The 23,691-nt window shown below is 50.4% G+C and overlaps 1 protein-coding gene across 1 annotated transcript in view; it reads left to right on the forward strand.

Annotated features, from left to right (window-relative positions):
• The window catches only part of PRKN (parkin RBR E3 ubiquitin protein ligase), a 1,179,505-nt gene that overhangs the window by 1,103,836 nt on the left and 51,978 nt on the right, over nt 1-23,691 (forward strand). The window lies entirely within an intron of this gene.

Genomic DNA, 23,691 nt, shown 5'->3' on the forward strand with positions numbered 1-23,691 from the left:
GGCCTGACCCAGTTCTCGCCCAGCCCTGACGCCTTCGCTCCCCTCCAGACAGGCAAATTTGCCTCTCAGGAGGAATTCCGGCCCTCAGAGCACGGCCTGACACCTCAGTCAGTATTCAACAGAGCGCCTGCTGATCTGCTACCCACACACAGCAAGCAGGGGCTACAAGGGCCTTGCAGCTGGCACGGGTGGCACTCAGAGTGCCAGGTTTGACCAAACAGAAACAATGCACGGAAATGGCAACGTGGTAAGCCAGTGGACCCCAGCTCAGACATTTGGGGTCTCAGTGCACTCTGGAGGAAGGTGGCCTGCTTAGCCGCTCCTGGGACAGATCTTGTTCCGGGTCATCAGAGAAGGCATCTGTGCACAGATCTTCATCATGTCTTAATGGTGAGAATGACTCTGCAGGAGCCATGGCCTGTTTCCTCCTGTTGGACCTGGCTCAGCTTGTAAGCAGGGCGGGAGCCAAAGGTTTACTCAGCCAGCCGGCCAGCCCCTCACACTTCTCACTCAGTGCCGAGAGCCTGGCACCATGCCTCGTCAGTCAGCTCTGCTTTGTGGGTCCAGCTGCACCCACCACCAAAGACAGTGGAGTGCTCAGGCCAGCCACCCAGTCTTTGTCATTTCACATCACAGTGGGACCATGTGGGTGCTACTTGACGTAGCCCTGGGGAAGCCCTGAAGCAGCAGAACCTGTGACTTACCAGTAACTCCCTAGCCTTCGCCTTCCGGGGTAGTATTAGCAGCTGGGACACATTAGTAGCTGGGACACATCTGTTTTTACTGAAGTTAAAACTGATTGAACTAATGCTCACTAGTAATTATCCCATTTGGGGAGGAGCATTTTTTAGACCTATAACAGTATTTGCCCAGGGCTCTCTGAATGATCTGTTTATGATTAATAATGTGTATGGCATGATTTACAAAGCTAACAACAGGTTTTCTTCATGGGGACATCTCAAAGTATCTAAGACAGTGAACTTCATCTTCAAGAGCCTCCCACCCCCACTCCAAATGTGCTTCATGGTTCCTTAAACTCTGCTGCGTGAACTGACTCAGCGCATGCGTGATGAGGCTTGCCAGCAGCATTAGCACCATGAAAGACCACGTGCACCCAGGGGCCTGGGCACCCTGCTCACTAAGCCCTTACTCACCCTCCCAACTTCCCCAGGCTGACTGAAGAAAAGAAGAACCAATCTTATTAGCAGAGCACTCACTCCCTGCTGCCCAAAAGGTAACAGAGGGTTCTGTCCACAGTGAGGGGCGCGAGGGACTTCCCCCTGCACCCCACAGCCCCAACAGGTGCTCCCCCACACTACTTGTCTCCACTGCCACCATCTCCACAGCTTCATCTAGAAGCACAAATAGCTGTTGGGACATTAAGCAGAGCTGTAGGATAAGCTTGCTGCACAGCCCAAGCCAGTGAATGCTGCCCGGCTGCAGGTCACCACCTGGTGAACAAGCAGCCTGTTGCACAGTGTCGGGAAGCGGCTCTCACCCGTGCCCTTGAACCCGGCATTCTGGTCCATTCTTTAGGGTATCCACCCGCTGGGTTGGAAAGAGCCATGTGACTCCTCAGGAAGATGAAGCCTGGGGTTTTAAATCATGTCAAGGAAGAGTGTGGAGGACAGGGTCGCTGGCTACGCTCCACTACAGTAAGCCTCGTTCTACACAGTAGGCAGCAGTGTCTTCACTCTGGCCTTGGAGAGTCAGGCCTTGACTCGTTCCCTGGGGTATTTTTCTGACTGATAATCTCCTGTTTGTGTTAGCATAGGGCGCAGGAAGGTCCTCCAGTGAATCTGTTCTGGATTCTAAAGTGGAAAAGTAATTCTCTTCCATTCCTGAGAAATTCAAGTTTACTCAATGACGATTAAAAGGTCTTCCCGACAGACTTTGAGAGGGTCTCGCTTCTGACTCCTGTACTTTAAATAACTGACAACAAGCAGGCTGTGTATGCTGATGGAAGTTGGGATGTACCAACAGCTGATGGTGTCACCGTGTGCTGCCTGAGCTCCACTCACCACCCCCAGAGGCTCTGGCCTCCCAGGCAGAGGTCCCTGCAAGACTGGATGCCTGGAGAGGTCTGGGCACAGCAGAACTGCTCTCACCACTTCCCTGGGGATGAGTTCTTCATGGTGACGCCTTTCCCAACCAGGAGATGACCCCTCCCCTTCACAGAGAGCCCGGGGGTGAGGGCAGAGGGGCATGGCTGCTGCAGCCCTGGCCTTCCCTGGGGCCTCTTAGTCCCCCGGGTCACTGGCACCAGTAGGTGCAGCTCGTGTCACTGTGTGGGGAAGCTCTTTAGTCCCTGGACTCCACTTACAGTTCACACACCAACAAACTGGCAAAAACACAGAGACTCGATCCATGGCAGCTGAGCCGCCAGATGGCATGGGGTGCCCAGCAGGATTCCCTTCCTCGTGGTGCGCTCTGGGCAGCTCATCCAGTGATTGTCGCATGGTTCTTGTTGTGTCGTGCGGTCCCATCCGTTTAACATGGCAGACAAGCCCTAGCTGTCTGTGACAGATCTCCCAGCACCCCTAACGCCGTTTATCTGGTCTAAATCCAAAACCCCTCTGAGATGCCTGCCGTTGAAAATGCTGCTTTTTGGTTCAGCAAATCCTATCTTTACCGATGAGATTTCTCAGAAGCGATCTCATCTTTCTCTTTGTCTCTCAGCTGACAGTTTAGTCTTAAATGTTCTGGGGACACCATCCATCCAGCCCCTTATCACATTAGCTGGTGCTTTATATTCAGAGAGGTGCCAGCCTTTAATACTCTGGAAGACAAAAGGAAGGAGCCATGGGAGACCCCAGGCCCTGCTCCCTCCCGATGCTGCTGTAGATTGCTGTGAGAGAGCCATTGGGTGCTCCAGCTGGCACTGGAAATGCCTCTTGGATTTTGAAAGGGCCATTTTGAGACAGGCAACCTCAGAATGCATGGCCAACCGGCAGGTTATAAATTCTGGTGCTTCACCCCTCCCCTCCCTCTGTGCCTGCAAGGAATGAAGCATCCCTCATTCATTTGCAGCATCTCCCAGAGCCCTGTTAAGGACCCGCCACACCGGAGCCCACCGTTTTCTCAGAACCACTCTGTTCTATCTTGAGGCAGTCTGCACAGTGGCAGCCATTGGAGGAGATGCTGTGTGTCTCAACCTCAGTGCCAGCCAGGCCATGCCTGAGGACTGAGGGTCTGGGAGCAGAAGGAAGTGGATGCTTCTCACAACACAGGAAGATTGGCAGCGATTCTTTGTCCACCTGTTGGCCAATTGTGGACACTGTCTCCAAGCATGGCCATGGGTCCCCCAGGGGTACACAACTGCTAGGAGCAGACAAACCCTGGCCTCAGGAGGACAGTGAAAACCCAGGGCCAATTACTCGTGCTCAAAATCACAACCCAACTTGGGTGACCTTGACCGAGATTACCACAACCCACAATCTCTACCCCACAAGGTTACTGCGATAATGAAGTAGATGGCACAGCAAGTTTCCTACCTGTTCATTGAAGCCAAGCCTCCTGTCATCCTTTTCTTAATTAACGTCTGTAATTCTGTTAAGGTGTACGGTTTGATCATGAAAACCCAGCCTCTTTATTTCACCAGTACCCTTCCAGCCCTTTTGCACAAGATGGTTTCCTTTGGGGTTGACCCTGGGTCCTTGCTTTGTCATCAGACAGGCCATTTGACTTCAGGCAGTGATTCTTATGTGCCCCTGGATGGCCGCTCCCACAGTTAACATCCTGAGCTGGGTGTAGACCCCTCAACAGAGGAGCCGTCAACTGTGAGCTGAGCTCCCGTAGGCAACGCAGGTTTGTGTGTGTGCAGCCCTACTGATCGCTCTGTCTCCCATAGCTGTTTTGTAAAGCTTGTGATTCCAAATCACTTTGTTGAGTGCCCTGAGGAGCAATCCCAGACCCCCGTACCAGGAGAAGGACCCTGGACTTTTTCCCTAGCTGTAGGGCAGAAGACACACTTTCTGAAAATCGGTGTTCTTCTGCCACTTGCACAGGGAGCCTGCTGCACAGACTCCCAGCCTTTTGCCACGTCTTTCTTCCCTGCTTGCCTCCTCCCCGTGTTTGGGGGGAGGCCCGTGTGAGGGCAGGAAGGGGGGCACTCGCACCTGCTGGGCATCATGTTCTCTGAAAAGCTGCACTTGGCGACAGCTGCCTTCAGCTGTGACCTCAGAGGCCCTTGTGGGCCCTCTTCCCCGTGCCCTCTTCCCCGTGCCCTCTTCCCGTGCCCTCTTCCCCGTGCCCTCTTCCCCGTGCTCCCCGTACTCCCTGTGCCCTCTTCCCTGTGCCCTCTTCCTGTGCCCTCTTCCCCGTGCCCTCTTCCTGTGCCCTCTTCCCGTGCCCTCTTCCCCGTGCTCCCCGTGCTCCCTGTGCCCTCTTCCCCGTGCTCCTCGTGCTCCCTGTGCCCTCTTCCCCGTGCTCCCTGTGCCCTCTTCCCGTGCCCTCTTCCCCGTGCCCTCTTCCCGTGCCCTCTTCCCCGTGCCCTCTTCCCCGTGCCTTCTTCCCACGCCCTCTTCCCGTGCCCTCTTCCCATGCCCTCTTCCCTGTGCCCTCTTCCCGTGCCTTCTTCCCACGCCCTCTTCCCGTGCCCTCTTCCCCATGCCCTCTTCCCGTGCCCTCTTCCCGTGCCCTCTTCCCCATGCTCCCCGTGCCCTCTTCCCCGTGCCCTCTTCCTGTGCCCTCTTCCCCGTGCCCTCTTCCCGTGCCCTCTTCCCCATGCCCTCTTCCCTGTGCCCTCTTCTCCGTGCCTTCTTCCCGTGCCCTCTTCCCGTGCCCTCTTCCCCATGCCCTCTTCCCCGTGCCCTCTTCCCGTGCCCTCTTCCCCGTGCCCTCTTCCCGTGCCCTCTTCCCCGTGCCCTCTTCCCCGTGCTTTAGGACGACAGTGACCTCTCTTTCTCCTCCAGAAAGCGACACTGACCTTCCTTCTGTTTCTCAAGGAAACACGATTTTCAAAAGAAGTCCATGGCCATCAGCTGCCACTGTGGCCTGACTCCAAAATTAATGAAACAAGAACAGTCCGCCACTTAAGAAACTGGCTGCAGCACAGTGGGTACGCAGGTCCTGTCGCTTAAACCCTCTCGTGTGCTTCCGCTTCTTAAACAAGACAGTTCAGTCTCCTACCCAGCTTTCTAGGAAATGAAGGCAAGTCAAGTTCATAAACGATGTCTGGTTAGTGTCCCTGGCTTGACTTTGAGGCCACATGCATTTGACTGTTCTGATCCCTGCTCTGCCTGTGTGATGCGTTCCAATCCACTAACCTTTCCCAAGCACCCATCTCTTATGTCCCTGCCTTCTTCCCTCCCTCAGTTTCTATATGAGCCCTACATAAGTGACAAAAAAAAAACCCACTGATTTTCAGAAAGCATGTTTTCTGCCCTATTGGTTAGGTGCAGAGTTCAGCATCATTCTCCAGGTGTGCACATCTGTCAGAGAGCAGAAGCCTTGCCTAGTCCACCTGACAGCTGACCTTCAGGGACAGCCTCTCTCCAGGAGGCACACCATGAATTGCTGTGCTGTCAGCCCTACCCCAACTCCAGGCAAGGTCTAGATCTGAATGACTGAAGACTCAGGCTTAGGCGATAACTGTTGCTCAGAAGGCAAGAAAATGTTGACTGATTGCATAGTCACCAGCTGCCTGCGCCGGGCCGACTAGTGTTATTTTGTTTAATATCCATGTGACAACCACTTCCAAAACACTGTACTTGTTTGTTGCATGCAGGCTGGCCCAGAGGAGCACGCGTGCCAGTGTCTTGATGAATTCATCAATGTATGTGCCACAATCACAATGTTTACTGTTCCCACAGACAGCCTATAGCAACTCAAGCAAGGTCACAACCTTTGACCTGTACCAATGGTCAGAATGAGCCTCTTCCCCCAGAATGGACAGATGGAGCTAGCCTCTGTGGGGCTGCTGGGCCAGCACACCACCCTAACCCATAGCAGAGGCTCGGGCACCAGAACCGGTCTTCTGACCAGCACTGCCCAGTCAGCACCACGTGTGATGATGCTGGGAAGAGAGCCAGCTCAGATAAGAACCATTGCTTTGACAAATAACGTAATGCAGCTCACTCAAACATTTGTAGCTTCATAAATAATATATGCAATTTTACATGTAATACCCACAAGGCCCCAAGGAGCTCCTCATTCAGGTGCTCTGGGCAGTAGCCAGCTGGACAGCGGAAAGCCAGCAGAGGCAGGAAAGAGGCCAGAGGTGGGAGGGGCTCAACCCTGTCTCCCAGAGTGCTTTGTTCCTCCCAACCTCACTCCCACTCCCCAAAGCTCCAGCCAGGCACCTCCCAGGCACAAACCTGCAGAAACTCCAACCACTGAGCTCCCCCTAGGAGCACTGGCCACACCCCCAAGACATGTCTTACTCCTGTACAGAGTACACAGGAAATGTCTAGAACCCTGCGTCTCTATTGGGTACCTCCCTGCCACTCCCAGAGACAGGAATCTGACCATCAGAGCACACAGTTATCTCTTTGCGTCCACTCCCAGTCCCTGCAGTCCCCAGGGCTCCTGAAGGAGGCTGCCACCACACTGAGGTTGGGAGGGGATGGTTCCTATAAACATAGATATTAGAAAAATCTGGAAAGAAATAGATCTGCCTGGAAAGGTGTATTTTACATCATAAACGATCTCAGTGTGACTCTCCACCATGAGTCAGGAGGGTGTGTCTGGAGCAGCCATGACGAACCGTGGTGTGGTCTGGCAGCTCCACCCCGCAGTGGCTCGCTGGACCCGGGCCACCTATGTCATTATCCAAACATGCTCATGTGTCTCTGACCTTGGAATTGGCTGATATCTGAGAATCATTAACATGTGTAAAGCCTTTAGTATGGAGTGGAGGTTCGATGACTCGTCATAGCGCCCTTCAAAGGAAGATCTCATTTGCCTCTGCATCTTCTGATGAGAGGTTGTTGTGTCTCAAGCAGGATGTGTGAAAAGCCTCGTCCGAGAGCAAGAAGATGTAAATTTTGAAGACGGTGACAACATGTCCACTTATGCATATCGAAAACCTTGCTCATGAACTGTTGTCATGCAAAATCTTATCTGGTTCTATTTTATTTGAAAGAAGGAAACAGAGAAAGAGACATGTCCGTCCTTGGACTCACGCTCTACATATGTGCAATATCCGTGGCTGGGCCAGGCGATAGCCAACAGCCCGGAGCCCACGCAAGGTCTCCCACACTGGTGGCAGAGGCCCACGTGCTTGAGCCATGGCCTGTTGCCTCCCGGGGTGTGCATTGCAGGGAGTTAGATCAGAAGCCAGGGAGCCAGGCCTGGAAACTAGGCGTTCCAGTAAGAGCTCAGGGCACCCCACGTGAAGGCTGGACTCCTGCAGCAAACACCAGCCTCTGTAAAATCCTTTAGCGTGGAAGCTCTCCCTCTCTTTATTCTGCCCTCTCTTTCTCTTCCACCCACTCTGCCCGTGTTCTAACCAGCTGCACGGAAGTGTGTGTATTGCCGCTTCCCGTGTCATCTCACCAGCACTGTCAGGTCACATTAACCTAGTTCCCCGCAGAACACAAATGCAGTTGGCCGGAGGTTGTATTTGTGTTGTTGCTGTTACGGGCATAAGAGAACCAATAAATAAATGAGCATAAAAACGTCCGGTGACAGCTTCCAGCAAATCACAGTCAGGAAGCGGTGCTTCTGCCAGCCCTGCTGCAGCCGGCTCTCCCCTCCCTTCAGGAAACTCCTCCCACATTAGCAGCAGGTGCGCTTTGTCTCGGTGGGTCCCAGGTCGATTTTGCTATGTTTTAAAACGAAACAGTCACAGGAGGAAACGCTGCTGACTTGGGGAGGAACTTGCAGACTTGCATGATTGAAATTGCTTCAGGGTTCTCAAAGAGCTCTCTCCGCCCCCCAATCTCTGGTCTTTGAAGCACTCCCCACTACCTCCACCAAAAGGTGCAGAAGGTGTGGTGTGTTGGCGGGGAGGGATGACAGAGACCTGCCATGGGTGTGTGCTGGAGCCGTCTGCGTTGCAGTTTTAGTGGGAATTAAAACACCCTCCCCCCAAACTAGCACAGGAAGCGGTTCAGCAAGATGGAGTCCCCAGTCCTGCCACTTGGGCGGCTCTGAGTGAAAAGCAGGAACTCAACAGGCCCCGTGCAGGTGACTGGCGGGACAGCCCTCAGTGGCCCCGCACAGCAGGCCACGGCAGAGGGAAGCTGGTGCCCACAGCAAGGACTGTGGTCCTCTCCCGCCCCTGGGACTTGGGACTCTGGAATGGCAGGCAATCCAGTGAGTGGGACCAGGTGGAGGGTGCCTTTCTTCCCCCTCACCCACCCACCCACACAGAATTTTGAAAACGGAGTGACTTCTCACACGCTTTCTTGCCAATGGATTAAAACTTTCTAACATGGGTGCAGGAAGTGAAACCTCTAGAATATTAGAAACACACACCCAGTTTTAAAAACAGCCGTGACGCCAGGCCCTCGTCAGGGACGGAAATGGAACCTGGGCACCCAGAGGCTTCAAGGAGTTCATGGAGAGGCCCAGAATGTCCCTCCGTGCAGGGGAAGGGGCCGCTCCTCTCTCCGCTGCCCCCGAGGTCCTACCCTTTGCCCAGGCCGCTAACATCACACGTGTCTGTGTTTAGAAAACTTGCCCTTGACCATCTGGTATGAATGGTATGAATCTCTGTAAGAAAATGCGTTCAGCCTTTTTTTTTATGTATTGAAAAAGACAAGGGATTATAGGTGTTAGTGGTTGTCTAGTTAGAAAAGTGACTAGCAGGTGTATGATAGCAATGACATAAGTGCGTCACCACAGCAAAAGCGTGTTATGTGTTTTGATGAAAACTTGTTTCAACAGGAAGGGAGAGAGGAAGGAACCGAATGAGCCACTGTGAGACAGGGCCGAGCAGGAATCCCTCACCTACCTGTTCTTATTAACAATGAGCACTGAGGGACTTGGCCCAGAGAAGTAGATAGATTGTAATAAAAGGAGCTGCCTTTTCATAATGTATCCTTCTATTTTTTTAAAGTGTGTTTGTTTATGTTCATCTACTTCAAAGAGAGAGAAAAAAATCCTAAGGTCTCCTTTTTTTTTTTAATTGAAAGGCAGAGTTAGAGAGAGAAGACAGAGAAAGATCTTTTACTCACTGGTAATTGTCAAAAAGGTTCAACAGGCAGGGCTGAGCCAGGCAGAAGCGAGGAACCCAGAACTCCAGCCAGGTCTCCCATAGAAGTGGCAGGGACCAAGCACTGGGCCGTCTTCTTTTGCCTGCCCAGGCGCATTTACAAGGAGCTGGATGGCAGATGGAGTAGCTGATACTCAAAGCAACTTCAGAGGCCTAAGCCACTGTGACACATGAACCACAAGAGAGAAACCATGAGTCCTGGTTCACTTCCCAACTGCCCACATTAGCCAGAGTTGGATGAGGCCAAAGCCTGGAGCGCACAGTTACATCCAGGTGCTTGTGAGCAGCAGGGGCCCAAGTACTTGAACCAGCACCTGCTGCCTCCCAGGATGTGTTAGACAGAGACTGAAACAGAGGACAGCCAGGACTCGACCTTTAGTAAGAGATACTGATCTCCCAAGTGGCAGCCTAACGCCTAACGACACCACAACTCCAACCCTGTTCTGCTATTTTTGAAAGTCTACCTTGCTGTTACACACACCAAAAAAAAAAAAAAAAATCATGTAGGGTGTGTCATCAATCACTATTCTTATTTTTCAATTAGAAACAAATTATCAGCAGCAAAACAATTTTTTGTTCCTTGATGTGGAATTAGCAGCCCAGTAATTTGCTTTCTCAATTTCCTTAAAAAAAAAAAAAAAAAACTATCAAAGCCTTTCTGAAAATCTAGCAAAATAGCTACAAATTTGACATTTATTCTGTAAATTTAGAAACCTTTAATAATTTAATAATTCAAACAGATTTAAGGGAATCTTAAGAATTGCTATTTTCAGTAAGCCTTTGCAAATAAAATATCACTTGGTAAAATGCTTCTTATCCTTTGTCTTAAATGCAGTAACAAAACAGAAGCTACGAGGGCAAGCCCTTAGCAGAGCAGTTAGGATGCCCACATCCCGTCTCAGAGTGCCCAGGTTTGAATCCCAGCTCCATGCCTGCTCCCAGCTCCCTGGCAGTGCAGACCCTGACAGGCATGGTGATGGCTCAAGTGTGGGGGTCCCTGCCAACTATATGGAAGGTTCTGGGTTCCCAGCTCCTAGCTTTCAGCCTTGCCTAGTTTCCATGGCTGTGGAGATTTAGGGAGTGAACCCACAGAAGAGAGGTGGGGTCAGCCTCTGTCTTTCTGACTCTCCCTTTCGAAAAAAATAATATGTTTTAAAAGGAATCTGGTGCAACATTTAATACAAGGACCATAAACTGAGAAACTGTATCATTAAAAAATAGATGTGCCCTTTGTAAGATGGATTGTGAAAAATCAGTCAGGATCAAAATGGCCTAGTTTATAAACATTAGCTTTATATAACAACAACAAATTAGCGATGAGTCGATCTGTTCTTGTGCTTAGGGACGTATCCCATGCAGCTGATAGGGTAATTTCCATAGGAAGCAGAGTCGCCAGAAGCCCTCTGGTGAACACATGGGGGCCTAGCTTGTGTGCTTTGTGGTGCCTGGCATCTGGGAAGAGTTTTGAGATAACTTCACCATCAAACCTCTCCTACATCATTTAGGGAAAGTAGAAGGGTACGCACAGGCAGCTAGAATGATAATCAGTTCTTCTGGCTCAGCAGCCAGCACCCGGTTTGAAACATTTTGTTAAGTAAGAGAAAGAACCTAAGTAACAGCCTATAATATGAAGACAATGATTGGCTGTGCCTGGAATGAAATTTTCATTCTATGATTTAATAAAGCAGAGTTTTAACTATCTTGTTAAATAATGCACACCAAATCTAAAAGAAATCACATGAAATTTTTAGCGGCTGATTGGATCCAGTATTAAATGTCCAAGTTCCGTCCTCCCTGGAAATATTTATGCTGTACTTTAGAAGAGCGACCTGCTGCTGTTGGCCATGGCTGCCTCTCCAGCTAATGAGGGACAGATTCTGGACGTAGGAGTAGGGACCAGTGCCTCATCATTATTCTCAGTAAACACCTGGGGAAGAGCCATTTCAACACCCAGCGTTCCTAGCCCGTTCTCTCTGCTGTCACCGGATTCTCTCCCAAGACAGAGCACTTGTCGACAAATCAGGAACTGCGGAAGGCCTTCCATCAACAAGTCAGGAGGTGGGGGAGGCCGTGTCAGCAAAGAAGGGGCCAGTGAAAATGGGCATCACTCCGCTGCCCAACTTCTGTACATCTGAGTCCCAGCCTTGTAACTAGGGGTGAAATCGTCCCATGTGTGAGTGCCCTGTAGGTCGACGTTGGATCCCTGTGGCAGGAAACACCCCAAGCCCCAAGGGAGGCTCCCACCAAAACAGAGTCTAGAATCCTCCCTTTGCTCCCCAGATCTGTTTTCCTCACCCAACCATTGCTGCAGCAGACAAAGGATGGGTCTGGATTTGTTAAAGTGGAAGAGAGACCACTGTTAGCAGGGGAAACCAGCATGATGGCAGACCCCATGTGCATGTGGAAAGGGGGCCCTGGAAGTGGATCTCCATTGTTCGTCTGCACCCAAAGCCTTGGGGTCTCATGCAAGGACAGCTCCCACCCCACCCCTACCTCGGTGCTGCTTGGGCCTAGGGATGCGTCCCTGGGAGCCGGTGGAGGCCGAGCGATGGATAACTGAAGCTCCTCTCCAAACTCGCCCTTCCTGGTGGGCGTTAATTGTCACCAGCTCTTCCATTTCCCGCATCCATGGGCTCTCAGGGCAGCCACTGCCATTGTACTCAGCAATGGCACTCCTTAAGGTGACCCGAGACTGGCTGTAAGCTCCTTCAGAAAAGGAACCTTCTCTGTCTTGTTCACCATCAAGCCTGCAGCTGCCCGGTACCTGGCACGGATCATTTGCTAGAAAGTGTGAATTCAGACCTGAGTAAGTTAGTGAGCAGCACGCACACCCCACCCTAGATCCCAGGCAGGTAACATTGCTGAAGACAGCGCGCTCTCATGTGCAGGTGCATCTCCGGAGTCCACGTGCGAGGTGAGCAAAGGCGCCGCCAGTGTCTTGTGTCAGAGAAGATGACTCTGAGTGTTTCTTGGACATGAGCAAATTCTCCTGAGCAGCTGCCGTGGGTGGCTCTGGCAGCCTGCCAGTGTCAGGACACAAATACACGCCTGGCCAGCAGAAAGGAGACAGGGAGAAGCCAAGACCTCTGGGCCTACGTACTTTTGACACCAACAGAGTGACCCCATAGGAGGGACATGGCCACCACACCAACAGAGCGGCCCCATAGGATGGACATGGCCACCACACTGACAGAGTGGCCCCATAGGATGGACATGACCACCACACCGACAGAGTGGCCGCATAGGATGGACATGGCCACCACACCAACAGAGCAGCCCCATAGGATGGACATGACCACCACACTGAAGAGTGGCCCCATAGGAGGGACATGGCCACCACACTGACAGAGTGGCCCCATAGGATGGACATGGCCACCACACCAACAGAGTGGCCCCATAGGATGGAAATGGCCACCACACCGACAGAGCGGCCCCATAGGAAGGGCACAGTCACCACACCGACACAGTGGCCCCATAGGAGGGACATGGCCACCACACCAACAGAATGGCCCCATAGGATGGAAATAGCCACCACACCGACAGAGTGGCCCCACAGGAAGGGCACAGTCACCACACCGACACAGTGGCCCCGTTGAATGGACACAGTCACCAGTCATCTGCCTGGGAAAAGAAAAAAAAATTAACCTTGGTTTCCAGTTTTACAGGCACACTTACTTATGCAGGCAAATAGAGGCTTTTAAAGAAACAGGTGTTTAGGCAGGAAAATAAAAGAGGGAAAAACCATGAATGGGCTTTTTGTTATAAGCCTTAGCGTATGTGTGAACTGCTGATTCTCCAGCAAGATGGGAACAGTTAACAGGGAACTGCCCTTCAAGCTCCCGGAAAAACACTTCCCCAAACAGCAAATCCTCTGAGCAATTGAATGCAGCCACAGTGCCATACACTTAGAGACACAACAGGGACCTACAGCCCTCCTGGCTGCATGTGGGCACCTGTGAGGCCAGCTGTGCTGCTAATGGCAAGGGCCCTGCCTGCGTCCTGCCATGCGCTGCTGCCAGGTGCAGTGGATGGCAGGCTCTGTCCCCCAGCCTACCCCTTGTCCCTCTCCATCTGTCTCTTCCCCCACCTTTGCCTTGCTTAACCTCAGGCCCCATTGAGGGAAGGAGGGGAAAGGAAGGCCAAGGAGCTCAAATGAAGGAATGTGAATGCAAAGATTTGCCCTTGTACTGTACCGAGGTTGGAGACTTTGAGGAAGTCCAGCCCATGCAGGGTGTTCGGCTCTTGAAACATGCAGGCAGCACAGTGGTGCTGTGGGTGTGAGCTGTAACTAGATCCAGGCTCTGCCGAGAGGCGTCTCAGCTGCCAGCAAACCCTTATAGCCTTCAGCTGGGCCCTGCAAACCCAAGCTCTGTTCCACTGCCAAGGAAGCCTCTGCCTTCAAGCGTGCAGGTATCAGCTCTTGTGGATTGAGTTCTTGCTCGTAACCGACTTGCTGGAGATGTCAGGGGCGCCTCGGTTTACCCCTGAACACTAAATGCTGCATTGTGTTCCAGACTGAATGCAGAATGGCGCATGCTTCCTTGCTGAGCATCTGCACCTTCTGCTTGCCTTGTCTGTAGACTGACACAGCGACTGCGCCATTCAGATTAAAGGCATTCATTCAACTCACATTTATTCATCATGGCCTATAAACTGGAATTTGTTTTTTTTACTTAAAATACTTATTTATACTGCGTTGGAAAGTGAATGAAAGCATTATAGGATGCTAACATTAAAAAAATAAGTCAATAATACAACACAAGTTATTCTCTGAAGATCCAAGTTGCAGAATTACAGTCCCACCTATAGAAAGAAAACACACCAGCGTCAAACAAGTTCAGCCCAAACACTGAAGCTACAAGCCTCCTCGTGTTACGTCCTAAACATGAACTAATAATCATCCCAGTTACGGCGATGCAACCAGGATTCTCACAAACACTCTAATACTAGTCCAAAAAAAAGAATACAAAACGTGGCTTATTCAGCAAAATAAAAGGTCAGCTTGCCTCTACTGAAGTTGCAAACCAAAACACTGCAGTACGGGGCAGCGGCAGGGGAAGCAGCAAACCCTGAAAGAATCGTTCCATCCCGACAACCCAGGGACGGGGAGCCTGGGGAGCTGCGGAGCCTGGGGAGCCATCAACAGACCGGCCTGCTACATGGCCAAGAAAATAGGCCAGACTGAGAAGGAACTGCGACCGAGTCTGAAGGGAAGTGCTTCCTGGCTTCTCGGGACGGTCCTGCTTGACATCCATTCTTCCAGTTTCCCTTTCTGGCAACAACACCTACACACTCGAGAGTAACGCTGCTTGGACAACAGATGGTCACCCCGGTTCGAAGCAGCCTAATGAAAAGCACATATTGTACTAACACACGACCATAATGCCGTTCGTGGTACGTTTGCTTTTTTTCCTGTATGTGCTCCCCTCTGATCCCTTCCTAGCCTCGCTAAGACACAGAGATGCCTCTGGTCTGGGCGCTTTGTCCTCTCCCCCGACTGGCTGAAGTGCTGCTGCTTGTGACTACTCTCTGGACTTAACTCTTTCACATCGAGAAACATAATCCGATCTTCCAATCTTATCAAATCAAGGAAATCTCTATGCAAATGATTTACAAATACCTTCTCAGAAAATCAACCTAAAATCTTCAGAGGATGTTGGAGATGCTATAAGCTTTCACCTTACTGTCTAAAATTATTTCATAATACGTAAAAAAAAAAAAAAAGAATGTATCTTGAGGCCAGTGTGATGGCACAGTGCAATAGCCCTCTGCCTGTGGCACCAGCCTCCCATGTTGGTGCTGATTCCTGTCCTGGCTGCTTCACTTTGGACCCGACTCCCCACTAATGCACCTTGGAAAGCAGCAGAGGGTGAGACCCTGCACCCAAAAGGAGAACCCAGTTCCAACCAAGGCAGCCATTTGAGGAGTGAACCAGCAGATGGAAGATTCTCTCTCTCTCTCTTTTCTCCCCTTCTCCCCCTCCACCTCTCTCACTCCCCTTCTCTCTGCCTTTATCAATAATTCTGACTTTGAGGTAAAATAGATACACCTTAATAGAAAGAAGATCTTAGTTGTAACCTGACTACGCCGTTTTTTGTTTATTAATCATCAGATTCGTTCTTTGTCATATTTTCAGGAGGCGTCAGTCTGTTCGTGTTCTCTACAGTACAATGCCCGTGTTATACAATCTTTGTGCCTCTGTAACACAGTGCCTTGTCCCCTGTGTTCATTTGATGGTATATTGGTGGAGTTACGTGTAAAATGAAAGCCCATTTCTCGCTCATAAAAAGCAGGGCATGGGGGCAAATAGCCCCGCAGTTCAGATGCCAGTTATTAAGATATTCTCATTCCCTGACAGAGTGGCTGGATTTGAGGCCTGGCGTTGGCTCCTGGCTCTAGCTTTCTATTAAATGCAGACTCTGTAATCAGGTTCCCGCCATTCCTCTAAAAGATGTGGGCTGCTCCTCAGCTTAGCTCCGCTCTGGCCCTCCACAGCTTCAGCCATGGCGGGCACTGGGGATGGGCCAGCAGATGGGGGGTTTTCTCTGTGCCTCTCCCTATCTCCTTCCTTTGCCTTTCCATAAATGAAAGACCCAGAGAGAAAAAGAGAATACATCAACCCCATACATAAAAAGTAAGAATTCAAAAGAATTTTTTCTGTCTTCCAGCAATTTAAATTCTGCCTAGTCATGGGGAATACGGGATTACAATTAGCCTCTCTCTGCCAGCGTTGTCTTCACCCAGAAACACATGGTCCATTCCGTGTCCACACTGACAGCCTTTATAGTTAGCCTGCTTGAAGCGCTACAAAATGCAGTAGGAGAAATCAAAAATCCCATTTATTCTGCAGATATTCACTGCATTCTGCAGCATGCCCAACAGTGTCCAGAAATTAGGAATATGCGACATTGGAGAGGAGGCTCCTGCATACGTGGAGGTTTACTAGCGACGGAGACAGCAAATGGACATACTATATGCCAAACAGTAATAAGGGTCAAAAACTATCACCTCTCAGGAAGGCAATGGGAGGACATTGCTGCTTATGCGTGATAACCCAGGAACAAGCCCCAGAGATAAAGAATCTTCTGGAATTGAGGCAAGAGTGGTCTGGAAGGCCGTGGAAGTGACCGTCTTATTCTGGCTTATTATATATCCCATTCCACATAGTGCCTCCCCCTATGCCAAATCAAGAAACTGGGGTTTCTAGAGTCAGTTCCTGCACAGTAAGCAACTCCAAAAGCCCATCCCTGTACCAAACAATAGTGATGATAATGAAATTATTCCAATAAGTTCATGAAATAGGGGGGGGAAAAAAGCATCGATGGAGCAGTGGTGTGGTTGGCGCAACCTGCGCCAGCCGAGGCTCTCAGGGAAGGCTTTTCCAGAGTGGCCACTGTTCAGCCGAGGCCAGCACATTCCATCATCCCCACTTGGAGTTAACAAGACTCTATGTTTGATTCTCTTAGGTCCCAAATCAAGGATCTTTTTAAAGATTTATTTATTTTTATTGAAGTTGTAGAGAGAGAACAGAGAGAAATCTTCCATTCACCGACTCACTCCCCAAAATGGCCATAACAGTTGGAGCTGAACTGATCTGAAGCCAGGAGCCAGAAATTTCTTCTGGGTATCTCACATGAGTGCAGAAGCCCAATGACTTAAACCATTCTCCGTTGCTTTCCCAGGCCATAAGCAGAGAGCTGGATTGGAAGTAGAGCAGCAGGACAGGAACTGATGCCCATATGGGGTGACAGCACCACAGGACTGCTACACCACCACACTGGGTCCCCAAAACAAGGAATTTTAAGATACATCTTGCCATCCGCCTTACTGAGCTTAACACTCACAGAGCATGATGCCCATTCCGATCTAACGAAGTGGCCAAGGTCCCCAGCTAAAATACTGATGGTGGCAGCATGTAACTGAACCACAGCTCTCACCTCCACAGCAGCCACAGGCAAGCTGAGTTTTTGGTGCCATCCATCAGCAATTAACGTGCAAGCTGACCCAAGGAGGGAGCACCATGTCTTCTCAGAGGAGCACAGCAAATCAAACCCATTCAAGGACAATATGCGTCAAAGCTGCCCAGATTCCAGACCCACCAAGTGTGCTCTGACAGCTGCTCCTGGTGCCCCCAGGCACGTCATTGGTGCTTTTATCACTTCGTAAGATGCCAAGATGAGAGAGTGTTTGTAGGAAATGTAAACACTCTGGAAAGGCACAGATAAAGTGTCCAAGCATGTGCCCAGTCTGTCTCATATTTTGGTCCACGTGCATGAGTGATGTGGCACCGGGCACCATACTGAAGGAAAGGGCAGATGTTGGCATCTGGCTCATTTGCTCTGTCACCTGCTTCCTGTTGATGTCCAAGAGGCTAGGCCAGCAGGGAATTTCTTATCTGAAAACAGAGAGCTTGAGAGATGCAGCTTTCAATGTATAAGTCACTTGCCTCCCTTTCCTCTTAAAAATGTTCTCCCTTCCCCATAATACTTTCAATGTAAACGGAAAATAAAAAAGATGCAGCGGAAAGGAATTATAGACAGAAAGAAGAAGAACAAGACTACACAAGGGTGCTTTTAAAAATTCATGGACAATGCAAATGGTGAAGAAAAAGACTGCATGGATTTCAAAACTGCTTTGAACTAAAATGAACTTGCCTTTTAATTGTATGTTCTGTGAACTCCTTGGAGTATGCTCTAGGCGTTAAAGGGAGAGGCACGATTGCTAATTTTTACAGGGGTTTTTTTCCCCTTTCTTCAGCTGGTTGGTTAGCGCAGTAGTTTTATTATCTGACCACTTCCCCGGGAACCTGGGGACTTGTCTCTCTTTGCCCATTTGAGTCATCCTCAATAACTTCTCAGATTAAAATCTGAAACAAATAACTTTGTGCCTTTGCTGGGAATGAATCCTTATTGATGTCCTATGCTACCGAGAAATCCCATGGGGACATAACTGTTCTCTTCTATCAGCTTCTCTACTTCTCCAAAACCCTCCAGTTTCAGTTCTATGTCCATTACGGTGTCCACTCTGCTGCCTAAGAAACAACGCTGAGCCTTTGTCCCGAACCCAGAGTAAACCGGGTAATTGGCACATATGTCTAAGTTTTAACTCATTGTTTCCTACAAGTTTCTTGAGCTCTATGTGATGTCTTCTGTGTAGTTTCAGCACAGAGTTTTCACATCCACTGACACAACCTTGAGTCTTCTCTGAGTAATCTCATGGGATCTCCCTAGCCTAGCAGCACACAGCAGCCAGGCTTGAAGCAGGACCAAGAAGAAAATCCCAAACTGGCCCCTGGGGTAGCCTTGGATTGCTCCCACATTCCTCTGCTCACAGTGTGTGGGTCTAGGAAGATAAGTGTCACCCTCCAACCACCTTCTGTTGATCCCTCTTAATTATCAATGAGGGTCACATGTAGTTTGTGCATGGGCCCAGAGGGTGGCGAAGCAGTAGGCATGACCACCGCTACACAACTGCATTCCTTTGCAGGGAAATTCTGCATCCTCTCCTTGATCGCTTAGCTATGACTGGGTCTGAAGCTCCAAATCAACCTGTGCATTTCCATGCCTGTTGACAATTCAGCATGTCCCAGTTAAGACAGAAGTGTCCAGCCTAGATATCAACTCCCACTAGCAGTCAACAGCACCCTATTTCCAGGGGGTATTTTCTGGGAGCCAGCTACCCACACTCACCCGCAGGAATTTCAGTTATTTCCCAAACATCGTCACCCAAACGTATAAGGAAAGCAAACATCTTTCTTGTTTTTTGCAGCACTTGGTGCCTCTCCTAGCACTGTTTTGTGATGTTTCCTGTCTCTGCTGGTAAAAATTCAAAGTTATCAAGGAATAAAGATTCCAAGGAAGTGAACCCTGTGGAGATGAAACTTGTCAGTGTTAAGCAGAGTCCAACTCAGTATGGCAATCCGGGAAAAGATTGGGTCCCCAGGTCCAACAAGTGACCCTCTCCCCTCACTGAGGTTGCCTTGCAAGTGAGACTTAACCTCTCTGTTTTTGTCCCCTTCTTGGTAAAATCAAGACATTAATTTGAAAAGCCAGAGGGAACTGTTGGGCCCACCAGAAGCCCATGGGCTGCCCATGTGGCCCACAAGGACGTCTGAGGTTATTTATATAAGTTATCCCTTTGAACAAGTCAGCTGGGCTATCTCGGCCCTCAAGCCTTGGGCACCTGCTTAATTAAGACCAACTCCCAACCTCCCCAGATTCATTTGGGAGAAGGAGAACTCACAACACATTATTTATTCCTGAGTTCAGCTTTTAAAAATGCATCAGCAAGTCTACAAATGAGTGGATGGGATGGGACAGGCACTGTGCAAAGATTTGTTTATTTGAAAGGCAGAACCATGGAGAGAAAGGAAAGACAGAGAGCCTCCACCTACTGCTGCAGATCCTCAAGTGGCTGCAGCACCTGGGGCTGGGCCTGGCCAAGGCCTCCCTCATGGCTAGATCTGCAGCCTCCTGGGTGCATTAGAAGGAAACTGGGTTGAAAGCGGAGCCACTGGGACTTAAATCGGCAGTCCTCTGGGATGCTGGCAAAGCAAGCAACATCTTCAGCTGCTGCCCCACCATGCTTAATCCCGGTAATGGCCTCACATGGAGATGGGAACTTGGTCCCTTCCGCCATCCCTCAATGCAGAATATGAGAACTTGATATGACAGGCACTTCTCAGGTCTGCTACAGCTCACCTGCGGAGGAGTAGAGTTAGAATTCAGGGCTATGCAGCAGGCCTCTCTCTGCCACAAAAATAGGATCAAAGAGCATCGAAGGAAGGAGAGGTATGGTGACTCGATAGGCTAATCCTCTGCCTGTAGCACCTATAGCCCATATAGGCACCAGTTCCTGTCCCAGCCACTCCACTTCCAATCCAGCTCCCTTCCTGAGAGCTGGAAAAGCAGCAGAGGGCGACCCAAGTCCTTGGGTCCTGGCTTTGGATCAACTAAGCTCTGGCCATTGTGGCCATTTGGAGAAGAAACCAGTGGATGGAAGATATCTGTCTCCCCCCATCCCCCCTTTCCTCTGTCAAGTCATCCTTCAGATAAAAATAAATAAACCTTTAAAGAAAGCAGGCCAGCCAGCCAGCCATGGGAGAGAGGGCCATGTGTGTGTCACGGTTAGGAATTCTGGTGCTGGGGTAGTCATCTTCTGTCCTCCAAGGTGGTCCTGGGCTCTCACTATCCTCAGAAGTATCTACTTCCTGGTTCACAAAACAGGTGATGCGGATGGAGCTCAGCGAGGCAGGTGTGCAAAGTGTAGTCGTACCTCACACCCCGAGCATCCGCTCAGGGAGGGGGCTGCTATCATCTGCGTTTCGTGTTCACTTATTTAATGCATGCTAACAGCGGGGGTGTGTGTGGCGCGTGTGTCATTGTATAAACGTGGAATTTTGTGCCCTTGGTGGAAACAATATTGGATCTCTGGAGCCTTGCTTTAAATGTTTCCTTTCCAAGTATCCGTGGTGTGTGAGTTATGCTAAAACGGTGGAAAACGCTGATGCCGCTCGCTCTGCTGAAAATACCGAACTCATGCACTGGGGCTGATGGAGTCAGGCGGCTAGGTCCGAGATACAAACGCGGCTCAGCCACAGTGGCGAGGTTCCAGAAGCCCAAAGGACGTGGGAGGCCCATGGAAAGAGTGGATTGTTGTTCACACTTCAGCTTTGATTCGGGGACACCTGTGAAAGCAAATAATCCTCTCCCAGTGCTTACTGGTTATTTTATTTCCAGAAAACACGCTTGTTATTTTAGCCAAGGTAAATTGCCTTGCATGCGGGTCCCCGTCTGTGATAAGGGAACAGCGACACCTAGTGCTAGGGCATGGTTTATTTCTTCTCAGCTGGCTTCTCTCTGAGCCCAAAAATGATGGCTGCGTGTGAGAGCAAGAAGCCAGCGCCGGAGTGACAGAGGAAAAGCTGGAGAGGCAGACGCGTGAATGCAGTAGAAAAATTCACTTTCACGTCTCCTATAAAATTGTTGGATATTTTCTCCTCCCACAAAAATAGGCTTGTGCGACAGGCTCCAAGTGACTTAGTTCCAGTTCCAAGTAAAAAAATGTTTGGAACCACCTACTTTTTCTTCCTGGTGTTGATGAAGCAGATTGGCAGAGAGCTGCCTCAAAAGCGCATTTTGTTTCACTCATTTACATATTAATATTTCCCAAGTACATTTCCATGTTCCAGTGCCATAGCCCCATTATTTAAAAATTCATCTGGATATGCAGCAATACGCTTTCAGAACAGCATAGAACTTAACACAAGCCACCAGGAAGGAAGTGTCAGAATATGTCTAGGTTCCATGACTGCTCAGCTGACTGCGGGAGAGTCCACATGGCCACCTTGGGCCAGGTGCAAATCGCAGCAGGCAGCCCCTTACCCCCAAGCTGGGACAGGAGCGGGCTTCGTGCCTAGGGGAGGACTGGAGTTTGTGAACCCAAGGGCGTGGGAGGGATGAGTGCGCCCCAGGCTCCGTGAACAGCACAGCCATGCCTCACCCTCCCTCCCCACACCCTGCCCGTTCCCCCACCCAGTCCTCTCCCCAGTCTTCCCTTTCACCGTGGCTCTCCCTGCCAACACCGTGGTTACTTCTCCTGAGAGCCGGCTCCCAAGGCCAGTCCTCCCGTACAGAGCTTCAGTCCTGCCCTCCCGCACCTGCTGGGACATCCAGAAAAGGGAGTCCTCCAAAGAGCGAGGAGACCTCCCGTCAGAGCAGACAGGTCAGTCAGACGTGAGAATGATGGGGGACAGTGGCCACCCCTCCAGATGGACAGCCCGGGGCCACCCTGAGAGGAGAGCTAGGTCCCTGGGGCTTGCTCACGGACAGTCTGCCGTGGAGGCACGCATCAGTGCAGAGCTGAGAGCTCAAGAGCGTTACCCTGTCTGCTGGGGCTGAGCCAGCACAGAACGCAGGTCTGTGGTGACAGGCAGCAGGCGTTCTGGGTGGGGGAAGCAGGCGAGCCGCACAGTTCTCTAGTTCTACTCCTGCCGCGGTCAGTCTACCAGGGTTTCGACTGGGAGAGTCAGTCAGTTGCTAAAGTGACTTCAAGAGAGATACTTAGCAGCTCCGATCCTTGTTCACACATGGTTTTATTTTTAAAGTTGATTTATTTATTTGAAAATCAGAGCTATAGAGAAAGAAGAAGAGGTGGAGACAAAGAGAGCTCTTCCATCCACTGGTTCACTCCCCAGATGGCCCCAGTGGCCAGGGGTTCAGGCAGACCACGGTCAGGAGCCAGGAGCTTCTGCCTGTCTGCCACGCGGGTGGCAGAGGCCCAGGTACTTGGGCCATCTTCCACTGTGTTTCCCAGGCCGTTAGCAGGGAGCTGGATGCAAAGTGGGACAGCCAGAATTTGAACTGGCTCCCCTGTGACACATCGGCATCACAGGCGACGGCTTTATGCACTGCACCGCAACACGAGCCCTGCTTTACCCCCTCCTGGGACACTGCTGCACCAGGCGCCGTCTGAGCACAGGGTGCATTGCAGGTGTGAGACACAGCTGTGATCCAAAGACGCAAGGCCATTGCCCTCATTTGTTTATATTCTACCAACCAATGCCTGCCTGTCCCGGCACATCAGGCGGGTGGGTGGACACAATTCCCATAAAAGGCAGGTGGGAGACCCCTCAGATTTTTTTTTTTTTTTTTTTTTTTTTTTTATTTTATTTTTATTACAAAGTCAGATATACTGAGAGGAGGAGAGATAGAGAGGAAGTGGAGCTGCCGGGATTAGAACCAGCGGCCATATGGGATCAAGGCGAGGACCTTAGCCACTAGGCCACGCTGCCAAGCCCCGACCCCTCAGATTTTGCAGCTACTAACTCCACCGCTGAGATGGGAAAGTGGCCCAGACAGCACACAAATGAAAGGAGATGGCCACAGCCTGATGACCTGTCACATAGTGTGTTATGCATGGGGGACACTGATAACTGCATCATTAGGGAATCTCATTGCAGCAAGAACATCCTGTGTGTGCTGACACAAACCAGGACAGTCTAGCCTAGTGCATGCCTAGGCTCGCCCATGGGACTGCAAAAAGTTCATGGAAAATGAGATTTAAAATTAGGTGTCTTTGATTGCAAAAAAAAAATCAAACCATGCCTCTCATAAAGTTCACCTGCGTGTATTATGAACAAATGCTGCATGAATCTTTGCACCAAAATAAACCTGCCTTTTAATCCCATTTCCATTGAGTATTTTTGAAGGCCCCCTGTACGTGGTGTACAGTCTACTGCTGAACAAACAAGGTGCAAACGTAAGAAGAGGCAAGCCTGCGGCGTGGAGCACAGCAGAGTGTTACTAAATAGAAATGTGGTCTGAAAGGGTAAGGCAAAGGGTTGTAGCACAGCACAATTTAGCAGTATAGTATAGTAAACCCTTGAGTCGGCAAACTTGGCCTTGACTGTTGTCCAGTGACTGGGTGTGCAGCACCTCCACACACATGTGCGTACATTGAATTGGGCTGCGGTAGTCTGACCTCCACCATGGCACAGAGTGATGGGGCTGTCTAGTTCCGTGACAATACTA

The sequence above is a fragment of the Ochotona princeps genome, chromosome 1 (assembly GCF_030435755.1).
Source record: "Ochotona princeps isolate mOchPri1 chromosome 1, mOchPri1.hap1, whole genome shotgun sequence".
NCBI lineage: Eukaryota > Metazoa > Chordata > Mammalia > Lagomorpha > Ochotonidae > Ochotona > Ochotona princeps.